General features: G+C 48.0%; 1 protein-coding gene across 2 annotated transcripts in view; it reads left to right on the top strand.

Moving 5' to 3' along the window:
* Positions 1–12,933: 12,933 nt before the first annotated feature.
* Positions 12,934–19,310, top strand: part of BID (BH3 interacting domain death agonist) — a 48,617-nt gene continuing 42,240 nt past the window's right edge. The window contains exon 1 of one of the 2 annotated variants that reach the window (XM_004773769.3): positions 12,934–13,186. The gene's annotated coding sequence lies outside the window, so the exon portion shown is untranslated. The remainder of the gene's footprint in view (positions 13,187–19,310) is intronic. The other variant, XM_045071891.1, reaches the window with a different exon arrangement.

Genomic DNA, 19,310 nt, shown 5'->3' with positions numbered 1-19,310 from the left:
TACACAATGGAATACTATGCAGCCATCAAAAGAAATGAAATCTTGCCATTTGCGACAACATGGATGGAACTAGAGCGTATCATGCTTAGCGAAATAAGTCAAACAGAGATAGACAACTATCATATGATCTCCCTGATATGAGGAAGTGGTGATGCAACATGGGGGCTTAAGTGGGTAGAAGAAGAATCAATGAAACAAGATGGAATTGGGAGGGAGACAAACCATAAGTGACTCTTAATCTCACAAAACAAACTGAGGGTTGCTGGGGGGAGGGGGGTTGGGAGAAGGGAGTGGGATTATGGACATTGGGGAGGGTATGTGCTTTGGTGAGTGCTGTGAAGTGTGTAAACCTGCTGTGAAGTGTGTAAACCTGTACCCCTGGGGATAAAAATATATGTTTATAAAAAATTAAAAATTAAAAAAATAAATATTTGGGGCACCTGGGTGGCTCAGTTGGTTGAGAAGCTAACTCTTGGTTTTAGTTCAGGTCATGAATCTCAGGCTTGTGAGATTGAGCCCCGAGTTGGCCCCACACTCAGTGGAGAATCTACTTAAGTATTCTCCCTCTCCCTCTCCCTCTGCCCCTCGCCTGAACTAGCTTGCTGACTCGTTCATGCTCTCTCTCTTACAAATCAATAAATAAATCTTTAAAAAAATAACAAAAAAAAAAAGGGGCACCTGGGTGGCTCAGTGGGTTAAGCTTCTGCCTTTGGTTCAGGTCATGATCTCAAGGTCCTGGGATCAAGCCCCTCTTCAGGCTCCCTGCTCAGCAGGGAGCCTGCTTCCCCCCCACCTGCCGCCTGCCTCTTTGCCTACTTGTGATCTCTGTCTGTCAAATAAATAAATAAAATCTTTAAAAATAAATAAATAAATAAATAAATAAATAAAACCTTTAAAACAAAAAAACGGGCACTTGGATGGCTCAGTCTGTTAAGTGTCTGCCTTCGGCTCAGGTCATGATCTCGGGGTCCTGGGGTCAAGTCCTAAATCTGGCTCCGGCTCAGCTGGAAGTCTGCTTCTCCCTCTCCCTCAGCCCCTCCCCTCTGCTTGTGTGCTGTTTCTCTCTCACTGGCTCGTACTTTCTCAAATAAATAAAATCTTCTTAAAAAAAAAAAAAGAATAAAAACAGGGTACCTGGGGGGCTCTGTCTGTTGGGCGTCTGCCTTCAGCTTGGGTCATGGTCCCAAGGTCCCGGCATTGAGCCCCAAGCAAGGCTCCCTGCTCCATCAGGAGTCTGCTTCTCCCTCTCCCTCTGCCTGCTGCTCCCCGTTTGTTCTCTCTCTCTGTCAAATAAATAGAAAAAATCTTTAAAAAAAAAAAAAGAATAAAAAAATATGAATAGTGAAAACAACCTTGAGAAAGAAGCATGGGGGATTGCCTTAACTATAGTATGACCTAATGCGAAGCCATAATAGTAAAAACCATGGATTGTGGCTAGAAGGACCAGAAGACTGATGGCATCCCAAAAGGAGCACTCAGAGGGACCATGGAAACTTGGGTTGTGAATAAGGAGGCCCCCTGAATTAATAGGAAACATGAAATGTTTTGTGAAGGGTGTTTGAAAAGAAAATTGACTTACAATATAGAGAAAATGAAAACAGTCTCCTGTGTAACACTACATATAAATATAAACTGGGATGAATCAAAGACATAAAACTGCAAATTTATAAGCTAGAAAAAAATGTAGAAGAAATCTTTGACCTATAGAGAAAGGACTTCTTTTTTTCCCACGGTTTTATTGAGATATAATTGTGGTGCCACAATATAACATTGTGGCGGTTTCACACTTGAAGTATGTGAATATATTCACATATGCATATATTGTGCAATGATCACTACACTAAATTTAGTTAACATCCATCACCTCACATAGTTACAACTTTTTTTTTTTTTAAGATTTTATTTGTTATTCATTTGACAGAGATCACAAGTAGTCAGAGAGGCAGGCAGAGAGAGAAGAAGGGAAGCAGGCTCCCTGCTCAGCAAAGAGCCCGACACGGAGCTTGATCCCAGGATCCTGGGATCATAACCCGAGCTGAAGGCAGAGGCTTTAACCCACTGAGCACCCAGGCACCCCCATAGTTACAACTTTTTAAAAAGATTTTATTTATTTATTTGAGAGACAGAGCAAGCATGAGAGGGGGAGGGTCAGAGGGAGAATCAGACTCCCCGCTGAGCATGGAGCCCAATGCGGGACTCAGTCCCAGGACTCCAGGATCATGACCTGAGCCGAAGGCAGACACTTCAGTGACTGAGCCACCTAGGCACCCAGTTACAATTTTTTTGTTATGATGAGGACTAGATTTATTCCCCTAGCAACTTCCAAATATACAGTACAATGTTCTTAGCTCAAGTCCTCATGCTGTATCTGACATCCCCAGAACTTATTTATCTTGTAACTAGAAGTTGTACCTTTTGATATTCTTTGCCCACTTGACCCAACACTGACCCCCTGCCCCTGGAGGCCACCATCTGTTCTGTTTCTGTGAATTCAGCTTTGGAGTTTTTTAAGATTCCACTTGTGAGATCATATGGTATTTCTCTTTCTCTGTCTGACTTATCTCACTTAGCATAATATCCTCCAGGTCCATCCACGTTGTTGGAAACAGTAACATTTTCTTCTTTTTTATGGCTAATAGTTGTGTGTGTGTGTGTGTGTGTGTGTGTGTGTGTACGCACGCGCGGGTGTGTGTGTGTGTGTGTGTGTGTGTGTGAGACATTTTCTTAATCCATTCATATGCCCATGGATGCTTCAGAGTTTTCATGTCCTGGCTATCGCATATGATGCTGCAGTGAACCAGGGGTGCTGATATCTCTTTGTGATAGTGATTTCATTTCCTTCGAATAAATACCCAGAATTGGGATTGCTGGATCATACGATAGCTCTATTTTTAATTTTTTCGAGGAACCTCCATACTGTTCCATATTCCCAGCAACAGTGCGCAAGGGTTCCCTTTTTCCACGTTCTCAACAACATTTATCTCTTGTTTTTTTGATGATTGCCATTCTAACAGGTGGGAGGTGATATTTCACCGTAGTTTTTATTTGTATTTCCCTGATGATTGGCAATGTTGAGCACCTTTTAATCTATCTCTTGGCCATTTGCATAATTTCTTTGGAAAAATGGCTAATAACTTCCTCTGCCTATTTTTAAATTGTATTCTTTGGGACGCCTGGGTGGCTCAGTCAGTTAAGCGGCTGCCTTCTGCTCAGGTCATGATCCCAGTGTCCTAGGATCGAGTCCCACATCAGGCTCCTTGCTCGGCAGGGAGCCTGCTTCTCCCTCTTTATAGGTTTGTTTTTGTTTATTTGTTTGCTTTGCTATTGAGTTGTATGAATTCTTTATATATTTGGATATTAACTCCTTATCAGATATATGATTTGCAAATATTTTCTCTCATTCTGTAGGTTGCCTTTTCATTTTGTTGATGATTTCCTTTGCTGCGCAGAAGCTTTTCAGTTCGATGTAGTCCCACTTGCATATTTTTTTTTCTTCTTTTTCTTTCAAATATTTTATTTATTTATTTGACAGAGAGAAATCACAAGTAGATGGAGAGGCAGGCAGAGAGAAAGAGAGAGAGGGAAGCAGGCTCCCCGCTGAGCAGAGAGCCCGATGCGGGACTCGATCCCAGGACCCCGAGACCACGACCGGAGCCGAAGGCAGCGGCCCAACCCACCGAGCCACCCAGGTGCCCCCCACTTGCATATTTTTTGCTTTTGTTGCCTTTGTTTTTGGTGTCAGACACAGAAAGCCATTGCCAGGATCAATGTGAAGGAGCTTATTCTCTATGTTTTCTTCCAATAATTTTATGGTTTCAAGTCTTACCTTCAAGTCTTTAATCCATTTTGAGTTGATTTTTGTGCATGGGGTAAGAGAGAGGTCCATTTTAATTCTCTTGTACGTGGAAATCCAGTTTTCCTTTTATTTTTTATTCCCTACACTTTTTTAAAAAAGATTTTATTTATTTATTGAGAGAGAGAGAGAAAACATGAGCAGGGGGGTGGCAGAGGGAGAAGCAGACTCCCCATTGAGCAGGGAGCCTGATGCCAGACTTGAAGCCAGGACCCTGAGATCACTACCTGAACTAAAGGCAGACGCTCAACTGACTGAACCACCCAGGCGCTTTTCCCCCACACTTTTTTTAATTATCTTTTCCACATTGAGTATTTTTAGGTCCTTTGTTGAAAATTAATTGATCATTTATGTGTGTATTTATTTCTGGGCTCACTATTCTGTTCCAATGATGTATGTATCTGTATTTATACAAATACCATACTGTTTTGATTATTGTAGCTTTGTAATATATTTTGAAATCATTACACATGATGCCTCCAGCCTTGTTCTTCTTTCTCAAGATTGCTTTGGCTAAATTGGGTCTTTTGTAGTTCCATACAGATTTTAGGATTGTTTTTTCTATTTCTATGAAAAATGCCATTGGAATTTTGATAGAGATTGCATTGAATTTGTAGATTGCTTTTGGGTAGTATGGCCATTTTTACAATACTAATTTTTCTAATCCATGACCATAGACTATCTTTTCATTTATTTGTGCCTTCTTCAATGTTCTGTAGTTTCCAGTGTATCAATCTTCTACCTCCTTGGTTAAATTTATTCCTAGGTGTTTTATCCCATGTTTTTACATTCTCAAAATGTAAAAGACAAAACTACAAATTTATAAAATAGAAAAAATATAGGAGACTGTCTTTGTGACCTGTGGAGAAAAGGATTTCTTAAATTATACTTCAAGAGCACAGATTATAAGGGAACAAATGGATGAATTTGAGAAGTGCGGTTAGTGCAGGATACTATAGACAAAGTTAACAGGCCAAGATCAGATTGGAAGAAGATATTTATAATGTCTAAGACCAATAAAGGTCTGAGAGCCCCTGGGTTGCTCAGTGACTTGGGCATCTGCCTTTGATCCCAGGGTCCTGAGATCAAGCCCCATGTCGGGCTCTCTGCTCTGCAGGGAGCCTTCTCCCTCCCTCTCTCTCTGCCTGCTGCTCCCCTGCTTGTGCTCTCTCTGTCTCAAATAAAATATTTTTAAAACTATTTTTTTAAAGATTTTATTTATTTATTTAACAGGGAGAGGGAGAGCACAAGCAGGCAGAGCAGTAGGCAGAGGGAGAAGCAGGCTCCCTGCAGAGCAGAGAGCCAGACACGGGATTGATCCCAGGACCCTGGGATCATGACCTGACCCGAAGGCAGATGTCCAACCAACTGAGCCACACAGGTGTCCCTCAAATAAATAAAATCTTTTTTAAAAAATAAAAATAATAAAACCAGTAAAGGTCTAGAATATCTGAGGAACTCCTGCAAACTAATAAGAAGAGGACAGGAACCACAATGACTACATGGGCTAAGGAGCTAACCAGGTAAATGACCAAGGAGTGTGGCAGAGACAGTGGTGTCTGTTCCCACGCCCCCATTGTCTCTCCTCTTCCTGGGCCCACAACTATGCTTCCTGGCTTCGGCCTCTGTAGCTCTGTTGAGATCATGACAGACACTCCCACAGGGGACGTGAGGGGGGAGGCCATGTGGCCTCCGCTCTGAGTCCATTAGCAGTGAGCTCTGCACACTGGGCTTCTGCATCTACACAGCGAAGCACAGACCCTCGCTGGAAAGCTACTTGGCTCCCAGCATCACCTCTGAGGAGAGTCTCCAAGGAGAGCCACCTGACCCCTGTCAGACTGAGCATGAAATACACCTTTGTGATCTTAAGCTCTTGAGGTCTCCTGCACACTGTGGCTGTCATGGAGAAGTCCTCACCCTAGAACTCGCTGCTCCTTAGCTGTGGGGACAGCCATTAGCTCACAACCTCCAGCTGCATGGCCTTTAGATGCTGCCACGGAGGCCAGGAGCTTCCTAAGCAGGAATGAATATGGTGGGACAGGGGGTTCTATCCATTTCTCCTCTAACAGGCATCCTTTGATCTGGATGGTAGCTACTGGCATGGCCGCAACTCTCTCAGATCTGTTTCATGGTCCGTCTTGTTCTCTTTCCTCTCCTGTTTCCTTCTACAGGGCTCAGACCTGCCTCTGCTCAACCTCGCTTCTTCCTCTTATCCTCACAGACATGAACTCCCCAGAAAACCTTCTTGCTGCCCCATTTCAGTGTCTGCTCAGTAGAGGAGGCAGATTGATAATTCTATCCTGAGCAAGGATGCTCAAACTCATTGTTTCTCATGGACATGCAAAAACATGGTAACAATGAGGTATAATTTTATATCTATTAGATTGGCAAAGTTAGCAACCTAGATCATGCTAAGTGTTGGTGAGGATGGAGGGAAACAGCAGCAATGGGTCCTCCTGGTGGGAATGTAGAGAAGAGCAAACACTGGGGAGAATGACTGCTAGTACTTGGTCAATTTACCCGTACACCCACCCTATGACCAGTAACTCTGTTCCCAGGTAGTTGTCTCAGAGGGACCATATGTGAGGATATTCACTGGAGTGTTATTCGTTATGACAGCAACTTGGGAGCAATCTGGAGTTTTTATACATGGGGGAACAGATGGGCAAAATATGAGGGATGCCCCAGTGGAGTACTCCATGGCACTTGGAAGTAATACACATAGCAACACAGAGAATCCTGCAAATACAGTACTGAGTGAGGAACAAAATAAAATGAGAACTACCGTAATATGTACAGAATAACAGTATACTCTTTTTTATGAGACTTTATACAAATAGATGATAAATAATACATATATGCTAAAAGCTGCCTCTGAAAGGCAGGTGATAGAGATGGGAAAGGCAAAAAAAGAGAGAAGAAATAAATGAGAAACAACACAGGAGAGGGGACTGATGATGACCATGTGCTAAGAATGAGGCAGCATGATTCATCCCAGGCAGTGCATTGGAGATTTTTCTTAAAAGAAGCATAAAAAATAATCCTTTATAAATAAGTGTTTTTAAAAATTTAAATTCAATGTCATTAACACGTACTGTATTATTAGTGTCAGAGGTAGAATGTAGTGACTCATCAGTTGCATATGACATCCAGTGCTCCTTCCATCACGTGCCCTCCTTCCTGCCCATCACCCAGTTACCCTGTGCCCCACTCCCTTCCCTTCCAGCAGCCCTCCATTTGTTTTCTAGAGTTAAGAGTCTCTTATGGTTTGTCTCCCTCTCTGTCTTATTTTATTTTTCCTTCCCTTCCCCTACGCTCTTCTGTTTTCTTTCTTAAATTCCACACGTGAGTGAGAGCGTATGGTATTTGTCTTTCAAGCTTACATAGTTGGTATTTCATCATCTGGAGATCTGCTTTGTTTGTTTGTTTGTTTGTTTGTTTAAGTAATCTCTACACCCAAGGAGGGAACTTGGGGCTTGAACTCATGACCCCAAGATCAAGAGTCACTTGCTACTGAGCCAGTCAGTCCCCGCTGGAGATCAGGATTTTAGCATTAATCAGAGCTGGGGGGTAGTGGGGGCCAGGAGGGCCTGGGCTGGGGGAGGGGAAGGCAACAGGGCTTTCCAAGTTGTGCCATAGGGAGAGTAGTTTGTCTTCCTTACTGATTCCACATGAGATGGAGCAGATGTTATTTGGTTCATCTTCCCCAAAGCAATTGTCAGCCCCAAGTTGGCTTCACACAACAAATACCTCAAGCATCAGGATGTCAGATAACCAATAACCTCTATTTTCCAAACTCAGCTTTGAGCATGAAAGAGTATGAAGCGGGCTCTAAAAGGAGCTGTCACCGAGGCCCTCCCTCCCAGGGTTGTGGCGGCACACAGGCTCCTGCGGGTGTCTGAAGCTGGAGGGGTCCAGGCCTGTGTTTTTCTGTGAGTCTGGAGCTAGACATGTGACTTGGGCCAGGGCCAGAGTCTGGGAAGGTCAGGTCATAGCAGGAGTTCAGGGCCCAACAGTGCTCTGCCCTAGGCGGCTATTACCTCAGCCTGTCAGAAACAGCTTGTGAGGTGGGTATGAAGGGAACCGGGCCTGAGAAGGAGGGAAAGAGTTGGATTTTTCTAAAAAAGGGTAAGCTTTGCCCTTGACCTTAGAGCAGGATAATGATGTAGTTTTGAATGTAGGCGTAAGGAAAAATGGAGGTTTTCAAAAGAACTTTCATGCTAAAGAGGATATGAAGGATAGAAGATACCAGAGGCCTTGTTTTTCTCTCTAGTGAGGCATTAACATTAAGATGGTTGGCGGCTTCCTGGAGGAACTTTATACTCTGCCTGCCTCAAGTATTTGTTAGGGGGCTGTGGGTTATAAGGACATTTAATTTGATCTACATTCAATTCTGGAAGTTAGGTTATTGATAAGAATGCTTTTTCCTTGTAAATAACTAAGACATTTATAAACTGAGGGAGACTTTGTCCTGCAGGACTGTGATCTCTATTAGTTAACCATTTGTTTGCCCTTCCCTTCGCTTTAGGGCAGCCAGAGGTGCCTGAAGAATCACACCTGTCCCACCTGCCCATGGGGGTGGGGGAGGGTTGCAGGGTGTCAGCTTGGGCTTTGTCCTTAGCTTGCCTTCTGCTCCCTCATCGGTAAGACAGGTGTAAGACCTTCCCAGGACCAGAAGAGGAAGATCACCCAGCAAGGAGCACAGGCAGTGAAAGGGAAAGAAACCCAGCTCTTTCTGACTGGGTACAAGTGACTCATAGCTGGAAGTGGGTGTATGAGTTCACTGGGGCTGCCATAACAAGGTTCTGCAGACCTGGGGGCTTAACAGAAACCAGCTTTCTCCCAATTCTGGAGGCCGGAAGTCTAAGATCAAGGTATTGGCTGGGTTGGTTCTTGTGAGCCCTCTCTCCTTGGTTTGTAGACAGCTGCCGTCTCTCTGTGTCTCCATATGGTCCCCCCTCTGTGGGCGTCCATGTCCTAATTTCTTCCCATAAGGATATCAGTCATATTGGATTAGGGCCTATACCACTGGCCTTGTTTAACCCTAACTACCTTTTTAAAGAGCTTGTCTCCAAAAACACTCATACTATGAGGGACTAGGAGATTAGAGCTTCAACATGGGAATTTGAGACACAATTAGCCCATAACAATGGGTTTCAGAAATAATCATTTCAAACAGCATTCCTTCAAGACATCTTTGAAAATGTCATCCTCTTTCTGTGCAATAAAGGGAACTTAGGAAGGGGGTTGGGGGTTCATAGAAGGAAGGGCCCAGCAGCCGGAAGCAACAGTGAGAAACCTCAGGGAAAACGAAACTGAAGTCAGACTGCTTAGCTTCCTACACGCTTTCAGTCAAAACCTCACTGGGTGTTGTGTGTGGTTTGTTTGTTTGTTTTAAGTTTTATTTATTTATTTGAGAGCGAGGGAGAGAGCACAAACGGGGAGGGGCAAAGAGAGGGAAGGAAAGGCAAAAACAGGGGGAGCATCATTCTCTCTTGTTTATTTGTGAATTTACAGTTTCATTTTTAATTAAGGTATCATTTTTTGTATGGTGAAATTCACCTGTTAGTGTGGAATTCTATGAATTTTGACAAAAGTATACAGTCGTGTAACAACCACCACAATGAGGACATAGAAATAGTCCATCATTCCTGTCTTCCCTTAGAGTCCCTCCCCTTCCAGTGTCTGGCAGCCACTGCTGTTTTCTGACCCCATAGACTTATCTTTGTGAGAAGCATCATATTCTCTTAATTACTAAACAATGCTGACAGACTTTATTTTTTTAAAAAAGACTTTATTTATTTATTTGACAGAGAGAGACACAGCGAGAGAGGGAACACAAGCAGGGGGAGTGGGAGAGGATGAAGCAGGCTTCCTGCCGAGAAGGGGGGCTCGATCCCAGGAACTTGGGATCATAACCAGAACCGAAGGCAGACATCGAACAACTGAGCCACCCAGGTGCCCCAATGATGACAGATTTTAAAGCCCAAAACATAACAGAAGCAGCAAATTAGAACTGGGGGATTGAAATAGAGAGAAGCAAGCCTGATTGCAAGAAGCTAAAAAGGAGACACAAAGAATTTGGGGGCCAATTGGCATCGATTCCCCTGCAGGACAAAGTCAGTGACCCCCATAGTGTTTAGGGTGAGACCCCCAACACCTCACCCAGCCTGCCCCCAAGTCTCCCTGCTGTTACCCTGTCCCTGCCGTGCACCAGCTACGTGGGGCTCCTTCCCACGGTGGCACACCTGCTGTAGATGCTTCCCATGTGCGCAGTGCTGTGCCTCCTTCTGTCACATCTGCTCCCCTTTTTTTGACACTCAGGCATCAGAGGACCTAGCTCATGAGCCACCCATCACTCACCTGCCCTCATCCTGTATAGTCTTCTGCACAACACCTAACACCACCTGAGGTTTATCTTGTCAACATAGTTATTCCATTGTTGAGGACCCATGAGTACCAAGCACTGTTTTAGGGACCAAGACAAGAGCATGAATAAAACAAGTCTCTGTCCTCCTTGTGGAGATTATTTCCCAGTGAGGGGAGACAGTCCAACACAAACAAAGAATTATAGAATATTTCAGGTCGTGATAGGCATTGTGGAGGAAAGGAAGCCAGGTCCAGGGAAAACACAGAGGCCATTGGAGCTGAGGCAGAATAATAAGGGGACAGTGGTAGGATTTTAGCTTAAAGAGGGTGCAGGTCATATAGGACTTTGTAGGCTATTGAAAAGGCTTTGGGAAACCATCAAGGACTTTAAAGAGCAGAGGGACACCATCTGACCTTTTATAAGAGGAGGATGAATATAGGGAGCCCCTATTAGGAGGCTATTGCAATAATAGGGGGAGAGGGTGGCACAGACCAGGGGGCTTGTGGTGCAGGGGTGAGCCACAGGGGTTCGTGGAACTGCAGGGATGTTCACAGGCTGCTGGTGGAAGTGCAACATGGTACATCCACTTCAAAAAACTGGCTGTTGGTAGTAAAGTTGAAGAGTCCTCACCCTGTGACCCAGCAGTGCCGCCCCTAAGTATTATACTCAAGAGAAGTGAAAACATATGTACACAAAAAGATTTGAAGAAGAATGTTCATAGCAGCACTGCTATGGCCACCATATTTGGGGATGAATGGATCAGTGAGGAGACATCTTCTGGAGAGCATCTTCTGGAGAGGGAACACAGGAGTGCTGCCCAGAGCCAGAGTGGGGGTCTCACAGCATATGCTTGGGAAGGTGACTGGGGGCATGGAAAAAATGAAATCATGTTTAGAGTCTGTTGAGGGAAACAGAGAAATGTGTCATCCATTATTCAAAAATAATGTCATCCATTATTTTAGAAGTGCTGAGCAATCAAGAGAGTTGAGTAGTGTTGAGATGGGAAGGATTACTAGTTATTTGCATCTGTTAGAAGTTAAACAACTTTAGGAGTTGTTTGAGTACAAGAAGACATTTGAGCCTGGGAACTGTTCCTTGGGGAGCATTAGCTAGCCTGGTTGGTCCATATACAGTACCAGAAACACATTTACAGTCCTAGAAATGTATTGGTGCCAGATGTGACTTATAGCTTGGGTTGCCCTGCCTCTGCTGCCTTAATGAAGAGTGTCTGTCCTGGGTGCAGCACACAGCCTTTGCCCCTTCTGACCCCAGAAGGCACTGTATCTACCACCTCATGTCTTTTGTACTCTGATCTCAGGCATCCTGTGCCCTCTTCAAAGAGGTCATCGTGGGAGGAAATATATTTATTGGAGTGAACCCGTTCTTGCTCAAAATTTCTCAATTGTCTACTTTGACACCTCCTCACAGTCTGGTTAAGCTGCACACAAAACCCAGAAATTTCATTTACAGGTAGGTGCAAGTTAAGGTTGGACATTCTTGAAGTAGGAATTGGTATGTTTCATCCTTCCTTTGAAGAATTGTGAAATTAACCTATCTTGCTTTGGCTGCCAGAAACCTCCCAGACAACCCCTTTGCAAAATATTTGCTGTATATACTCTAATCACTTGGAGATGCAGCTCTGATAAAGAAATAAACTTGAAATACAGATACTGTTGCTTAAATTTAACAAACCATTCCATGATGTGATTTTCATTAAATCGTTTTTAGTCATTGTAAAATTAATGCCGCCTTCCTTCTAGAAAAATTGGAAAATACAAAAAAATGAAAAGTAAAACAAAAACAAAAACAAACCCGGGGTGCCTGGGTGGCTCAGTGGGTTAAGCCGCTGCCTTTGGCTCAGGTCATGATCTCAGGGTCCTAGGATCGAGTCCTGCATTGGACTCCCTGCTCAGCAGGGAGCCTGCTTCCCTCTCTTTCTCTCTCTGCCTACTTGTGATCTCTGTCAAAAAAACAAAAAAACAAACCCAAAACCATTGTGATTTTTATTATTTTACTGTAAGCTTGTGATGATTTTTGGTTGTATTTACTTCTAATCTTTTCCTTCTTTAAAATTGTTTCTAGGGACACGTGGGTGGCTCAATCGGTTAAGCACCTGGCTTCAGTTCTGGTCGTTATCCCAGGGTCCTGGGTTTGAGCTCCATATGGGGCTCCCTCCCGGCTCAGCTGAGATCCTGCTTCTTCCTCTCCCCCTCCCCCTCCCCGTGATTTTCTTTCTCTCTCACATGCTCTCTCTCTCTCTCAAATAATTAAATCTTAAAAAATAAAATTCAATTTATACTACTCTGTTCGGGTGTAGCAACTTCCATGGTCCTATTTGTTTTCTCTTGATTTCCATAAAGTTGTTTTCCTGATTGTTTCTCTTTTGTTGGAGTCACGTGTTTCTCCTCTGGCTGTGCAGTTGCGGGGCTCTCTGGGCACATGCACTGGCGAATGGCTTCGGAAGATTATTCCTGGGAATCACCACCCCAGGCTGTTTCAAGAACAGCTCGTGAGGATTCTGAAAGCCCTTCCAAGCAAGGAACATTTTGAACAATTCCCTGCGTCGCCGGAATGGGCGACCAACCTCCCCAGATGGCCACCTTGATAGGGACCACGGTTTGTGGGTGGAAGTCCGCTGTATCCTCGGCTGCTCCGGCAGGTGGGGGTGGGGGTGTCGCGGCCGCTAGGCTGCTCTTGGGGGTGGGGCCCATCCCCAGGAGCAGCCTGCTGTGCTGAGCCGGGAGTTTCCCGGTAGGCGCCGGCGACTGACGGGCCGGGGGCGGGGCCGGCCCCGGCGGGCGGGAAATAAAGGAAGTACGAGCGCGGCGGCTGCGTACTTCGCGCGCCTCGGGGACTTTGCCTCCAGTCCGCCTAGCCCGGCTCTCGGTTCCCGGCTGCCAGCTCCCGGCGCCCAGCGCCCCTCGCTGCCGGTCTCTCGGCTTGCTGCCTCGGCCGCTGGGTCGGTGAGTAGCCCCCAGCTGCCCGCGCGGCCGTCTGCGCTGAGCTGCAAGTTCAGGAGCCCCTGTCTGCCCGGCGCAGGGCTGGCTCAGCGCTCGCTGCCGGCCCCACCGTCCCAAACACAGCCCCGGACCGCCTATTCCTGTGGGGCCGGACGGCGGGCGGGGAGGCGCCGCTGCCAGGTGCCACCCGGCCCGGAGCGCCCCGTGGGCCCCCAAGGCCGGCAGCCCGCGACCCCACGCTTGGAGCCTGCCGGCCCTCGGCTCCCGGCGTCGAGGCAGCCTTTCACCCTGCCCCCGCGTCCGCCTGGACCCCTCCTTCGGTCCGCGCGGCCCACACACCGCCGGAAGGGCTCCCCCCCTCGGAGGAAGGACACTTGGGGACCCCGGGGAGCGGGAGCGGGCCGGCGCAGGGCTCCCGGATTCTCTTGGGTAGGCTAGAGAAGGCTTTATCGTCCCCTCTCTGAGCGAGTCTTCGGGTTTGGCCGGCGGCTTGTGGGGCCTCGGCCGGGGTGCGGTGGAGGGGCTGGTGGGTGAGGACTGAAGACATCCCCCGCCCCCGGGTGGGTGGGCGGTTTGCAGTGCGATTTGCGGCTGCCAGGTCCAACCTCTGAGATGAGAAACCCGACGGGAACGATCGGGTTCAGGTCCCACATCTGTTTGTTCAGCACCAGATCCGGAACCTAAATCCAGACGCAGACCTTGGGCTCTGGTCTCGGGCACTTTTCTCTGTTTTACCCCTGCCTCAGTGTGGCCAAAGAGCCTGTCTTAGAACTGTTAGAAATTACATGCATGTACTGGCTGGTGGTAGAAGTTTGTTTGTTGAATGACTTTGTAACCCCAGGGGACCCTGGGAGAGCCCTAAAGCCCTCAGCTACCAAGTGGCTGGTCTGGCAGGGGTTTTTCTGGGGTCGAGGAGGGACAGTGGTGGTGACAGTGAGGATGAGTTTGAGGAACACAGGTAAGGCGCCTTTTGGGATTGGATTGGTCTGGAAAGGATTGAGGAGCAGGATGGGAAACCCAGCACAGAGTGCACCCAACTTCTCAGGCGACTGCCTAATTCCACTGCCAAGCCTGCCTGCCCTTCCTGCAAATCTTATCTGGCTGCCAAAGTCTCACTTGGTGGCATCTCAGCTGGTCTCTTTCTATAGAAGGGAGCTGGGGGAAGGTGCTGAAGGATGTGGTTTGTCCACATTCCATCTCCACCCATCTGGGGCAAGTGGCAGGCTCTGAGTTGGGGAAGGCTGTCCTAGGCCTTAGTCTGTGCCATCTTTTTTTTTTTTTTTTTAAGATTTTATTTATTTATTTGACAGAGAGCTCGTGACTGCATGTGTGCAAGCACAACCAGGGGGAGCGACAGAGGGAGAAGGAGAAGCGGGCTCCCCACAGAGCAGGGAGCCTAATGTGGGGCTCAGTGATGTGGGGCTCAATCCCATGACCTGAACAGACACTCAAAGGACTGAGCCACTTAGGCACCCCTGGTCTGTGCCATCTTGACCCAGACCTTGAACCTGAGAGGCCTTGAACCTGAGAGAACCCTGAGAGGCCACTAGAAGTCTTCAGTGACTGTTCCTGGTTTTGGAGCTAGAAGGAAAGTAGGAGGGGGACTTCTGGTTTTAAAAGTTTAGGTGGGGGACGCCTGGGTGGCTCAGTTGGTTAAGCTGCTTCCTTCGGCTCGAGTCATGATCCCAGAGTCCTGGGATCGAGTCCCACATCCGGCTCCTTGCTCAGCTGGGAGCCTGCTTCTCCCTCTCCCTCTGCCTGCTGCTCCCCCTGCTAGTGCTCTCTTTGTGTGTCAAATAAATAAATTTAAAAAATTGTAAAAAAAAAAAAAATGTTTAGGTGGACAGAGCTCTAGGAAGGCCTAGAGGGTAGGGTATGCTGCAGGGCATTGTGTGTGTTCTGTCCCTCCCGCCCAGCGAGAGAAGAGGTGCAGGGTCGGCACCCTCAGGAGGCCTGGTGGAGGACTTCACAGGTGGGGTTTAAAGGCAGCCTTCTCACGGGCTTCCTTGAGCACTGAGGTGCCCAGTGCCCATGCTGTGCTGGGCATGGGGGCGGTGTGGTTCGTGAGGGACAAGGTGCTGTCTCATGGGAATGGAGACATAAACTGGCTACTGTCCTACATCAGGATGCAGGCTTTGGTATATTTGTTGCAAAGAGCTTTGGTAACATGGGGTGGGTTGCTGTTAGCTTTGTCTGAAGAGGTTGGGCCATCTGAAGGGGACTCTGAAGAATAAATAGGATCTTGCCAGTTGAATAAGGTGGAAAAGTGCACTCAGGGCAGTGCAGGAATGCTGGGGTAGAGGTGCCTAGGTGGGAAGGGGCATTGCATGCCCTCCTCTGAGGCCTTGTGCAGGGAAGCTCACAGCCTTAGCCAACCTGGGGAGACTCATTGGAGGAACTGCCGGTTTTACTCATTGCAAATGAGAACGGCCTGTCAGGAGTGCTGAGGCTATATGGAGGAGCAAGTCGTTGGATGATGGAGCTTTCCAGGGCAGGAGTGTTGGCTTGCAGAAGGTCAGTGAATGACAATTGGGCTGTTCTCTTCTTCTCTAGTGTAAGGGACTGTGATAGGATGTTGCCATCATGATCAAGGACTGTGTGTTCCTTGGTGGGTAGTACCCAGCATGCTGGCTCTGGATTCTCAGCTCCTGAGAAGACTCACTCTAGAGCTGTGGCTATTGGAAGTCCTTTCTTTGCTTGTACCTCTGCTGACCATTTGTCAGTCTGGGGTTTTGGAGGGCAGTGCTGCTCTGGATGCCCCCTGAGGCTAGCTACCCACCCTACTGGGACTCCTATGCATATGATCCCATTAGCAGTACCTTGGCTGCCACACCTGGCTGGTCACCCCTAGGTTATCCGTGTTCTTGCCCAAAGCCCCTGAGGGGTCTGAAAAAGACAGCTAATTGAGGATGGTGATAACATATAGATAGAGCTCACTGTGGGCCTGATACACACATGAATAACTTCAGGTGTATTAGTTAGCTCATTTGGACATCACAGTAATCAGAAGCAAGAGTATCATCCTTACTCTTCAGTTGGGGAAACTGAGGCATGAAGTGATTAAGTAACTCGCCCAGGGTCACAGCCGAGGAAGTCAGACCCCAGAGTCCCAGCTCCAAGTGTTACATTGCACTGCCTGGATTTTCAGGTTACTCACTAGCCCATTTTCCAAATTCAGCCCATCTATCTCTGCCCCTCTACACTGGTTAGACGTGAAGGGGCAAGGAGCAGAGAGAATGGCTGTGGCCTTTCTGTCGACTTCCCTCCCCTGCAGGCAGCTAGTGATGTGTGTGGGACAGGATGAAGCTTCAGGGAGCAGGGCCATGGACCCGCCGGGTGGGATTTAGACCCACAGGTTCCCCAGCCTCCCAACACTGTGGCCCAGTCCTTTCCTCGCCTTCCCTCGCTCTTCTCTTCCTGCCTGCAGAGGTCAAAATGGGAGAGTTTCAGATGAAAGGTTGACTCCATGATCCGGATGAACCATAAAGCAACCACGGAATGGAAATTGTAGTTGGCTTTTTGTGTCCAGAGTCCTAGAAGCCACCAACTTAGAAAATGAGGAAGTGGTTTGTTTTAAACTAACCTCTCCTCTTGGTAATCCTATCTGTTGGTGTTGGATGTTGGAGACAGGTGCTAGGTGGTGGAGTTTTTGAGCCCCTCTGAGTCATAGACCAGGTTTAAAAGGGGGTGGTTGCGTTCAGACACCCAGAGTGGTGGGACTGAAACTGCCCTGTGGGGCCTGGTAGACTGCCCTTGTGGAAGGATGTGGGGCTGCCACCATGTGAAGAGAGGCATGCCTCCTGGGTCCAGGGTGTCAGGATCACCATGGAGATCCTGGCAAGGCTTCGAGCCTGAGCTTCTGCCTGGTCTGAACAGGCTCCCAAGTCCGTGCTTAATAAGCTCCCGCCAAGCGGCTGGCTGTGAAGACCAGCAGGGCGGGTCAGCAGTTGCCTTATATGCTCCTGTGCTTAACAAAGTGCCTTTCTTCAGATTTAGGAAAGTGAGTACTGTGTTCTGGTCTGGTGTGGGCCAGTCTTTGGAATGTGAATGTAGCCTAGTGTGGTGGGTGGGGGGGGGTCTGAGCTTTTATCTGAGGCCAGCAATGGTGATGCTGTTTTTCTGTCAGTGGGCATCTGTGTGTCTGTAGTTGGTTTCCTTTGCGTAACTATCTCAATTCTCACCGGAATTCTGGGAAATGCTGCAGTTGTGAAACATCAGTGATGGGGTGTTTCTCACGTATATGCTCATATTTAGACAAATGTTCGGGTGGTCATGGCCCTGGGTCTAGGGCTGGGCCATGTCCCAGGAGCTTGGGCTTGGATCTCCACACCCTCATGCACAGCACCCCCCCAAACACACACCCATTCCCCCACCAAGCTAGAGTGAAGGGTAAGAATGTCACTAGGCTTGGAGTGCCCTTTTTATAAAAGGGAAAGTGAGGTCACATGGCAGGTTGAAAGCCAGCTGTGACCCGGGTCATGCACAGAGGTCACTAGAGAGGATCCCTCTGTGGTCTGGGAATGCATGAGCCTCTTAAATGCTGCCGGGTCCTAGAGACTTAGGGAGTTTGGAACTTTTCTGGGCTTTTCATCTGTCTTTCCAGGGAGAGCCAGCTGAAGTCTGGGGGACTAGTGTTCAATTAGGGCTTGGGAGATATGACAGGAATAAGGGAGCAGAGGAAGAGGTAATAGATGGGGGGTGGGTGGGGGAGAGGGCCTGAGTCAGGAAGGCCTGTGCAACATGGTGTGGGGATCCCACTTGGGTGGAGTAAGTGCTGGAGAGTGACACGGAGCTCAGTAACTCTGGTCCTGTGAGCGGTAAACCAGGCCTGAGGTCACTCACAAGCATATGTGTGCCTTAGTTTGGGAGAAGGCCAGCTGGGTAAATGAGTCACAACACCAGCAGCCCCTCTCAGCACTAGCGAGGGTGTTATTTATAATGGGTCACCATCTGGGAAGTCCGATCCTGATGGGAAGAGCTGGGAGGGGCTTCTGCACCAGCAGGCAGCTCCTTGGAGATAGAAAGGAGGAAGCCACCTCTGGGGAATCGTTAGCTGTGGGTGCTGACTTCTGGTGAGGGTGGGCACTGTGTTTGGGACTGCCCCTTCACAACCTTCTGGGCCCAGCCTCCTCTGTATGTATGGTAGTGGGGGTGGGGAGGGAGCAGAAGACCAAGGTGAGGCTCAGCACCCCCCAGGGACCATGTAATCAATGCAGGCCCTGCTATCATAGAGGAGGTAAAGGACCCTTGACTGGAACCTCTTCCAAACTTTCCAGCAGGTGTCCCCCCCCCCACCCCGTGTCCTGGAGAGAGGGTAGGGTTAGGGTTGTGAGGCCATTGGGTTGGTGGGCTGGGAGGCCCCTGGGTCTGGGTGACAGCAGGCCTTGAGGAGGATGCCTCTCTAGCCCATCATACTTTTGTTGTCCCCCAAATTCCCCACCGTTAGACCAGCTGGCCCCCAGGTGTCCATCGCTTCTCAAAAGCCCAGTTTCTCCCTGGGTATCTCCTAGGACCCTTGGTAACATCCAACCTCCCAGACTCTTTCCTGGCTGCCTGGGAAGCTGAGTCCAGGGCCATTGCTGGTCATGACATCTCATTGGGGTAGTGCTTATCTGTGTGTAAAATGATTGTATTGACTATTTTCACACCCTGCACCATTCCAAATACAGGATATCATCCCTTTGCCTAGATGAGGAAACAGAACCTGCTAGAACTTGGGAGGTGGGAGGGTTGTTGTGAGTCCCCGCTGCACATACTTGCTGGCCCATAGTCCCTTCCTGCTCTGTTCAGCTGCCCCGCCTGCCAGCTCTGGCTGTGAAGGGCTGCATGATTTGGGGTCTGACATGGCCTTGGTAACATCCCTTTTCTTCCCCAAGACTAAGCTCTCATAAGAAGGCAGTTAGGAGTGTAGAGGGGACAGGTATATGACAAAGGCTGAGCTAAACATTTTAGAATAGCTTCTGGGATGCCTGTCTTGCCCCACCGAGTGTGCACAGATCTTTCAGAAGCCCGGGCCTAGGCAGAGGAAGGCAAGCTCCTACAGGAGACAGTAGGATGGAGGCTTTTAGCAGGATGGTGGACTTTTGCAGACCTGGGTAGAGCAGTGGACCTGTGTGAGGGGATGGCC

The sequence above is a fragment of the Mustela putorius genome, unplaced genomic scaffold, assembly GCF_011764305.1.
Source record: "Mustela putorius furo isolate JIRA1106 unplaced genomic scaffold, ASM1176430v1.1 tig00003988_pilon_pilon_pilon, whole genome shotgun sequence".
NCBI lineage: Eukaryota > Metazoa > Chordata > Mammalia > Carnivora > Mustelidae > Mustela > Mustela putorius.
The sequence above is the reverse complement of the archived record's forward strand: the minus strand, read 5'-3'. Positions and strand labels throughout refer to the sequence as shown.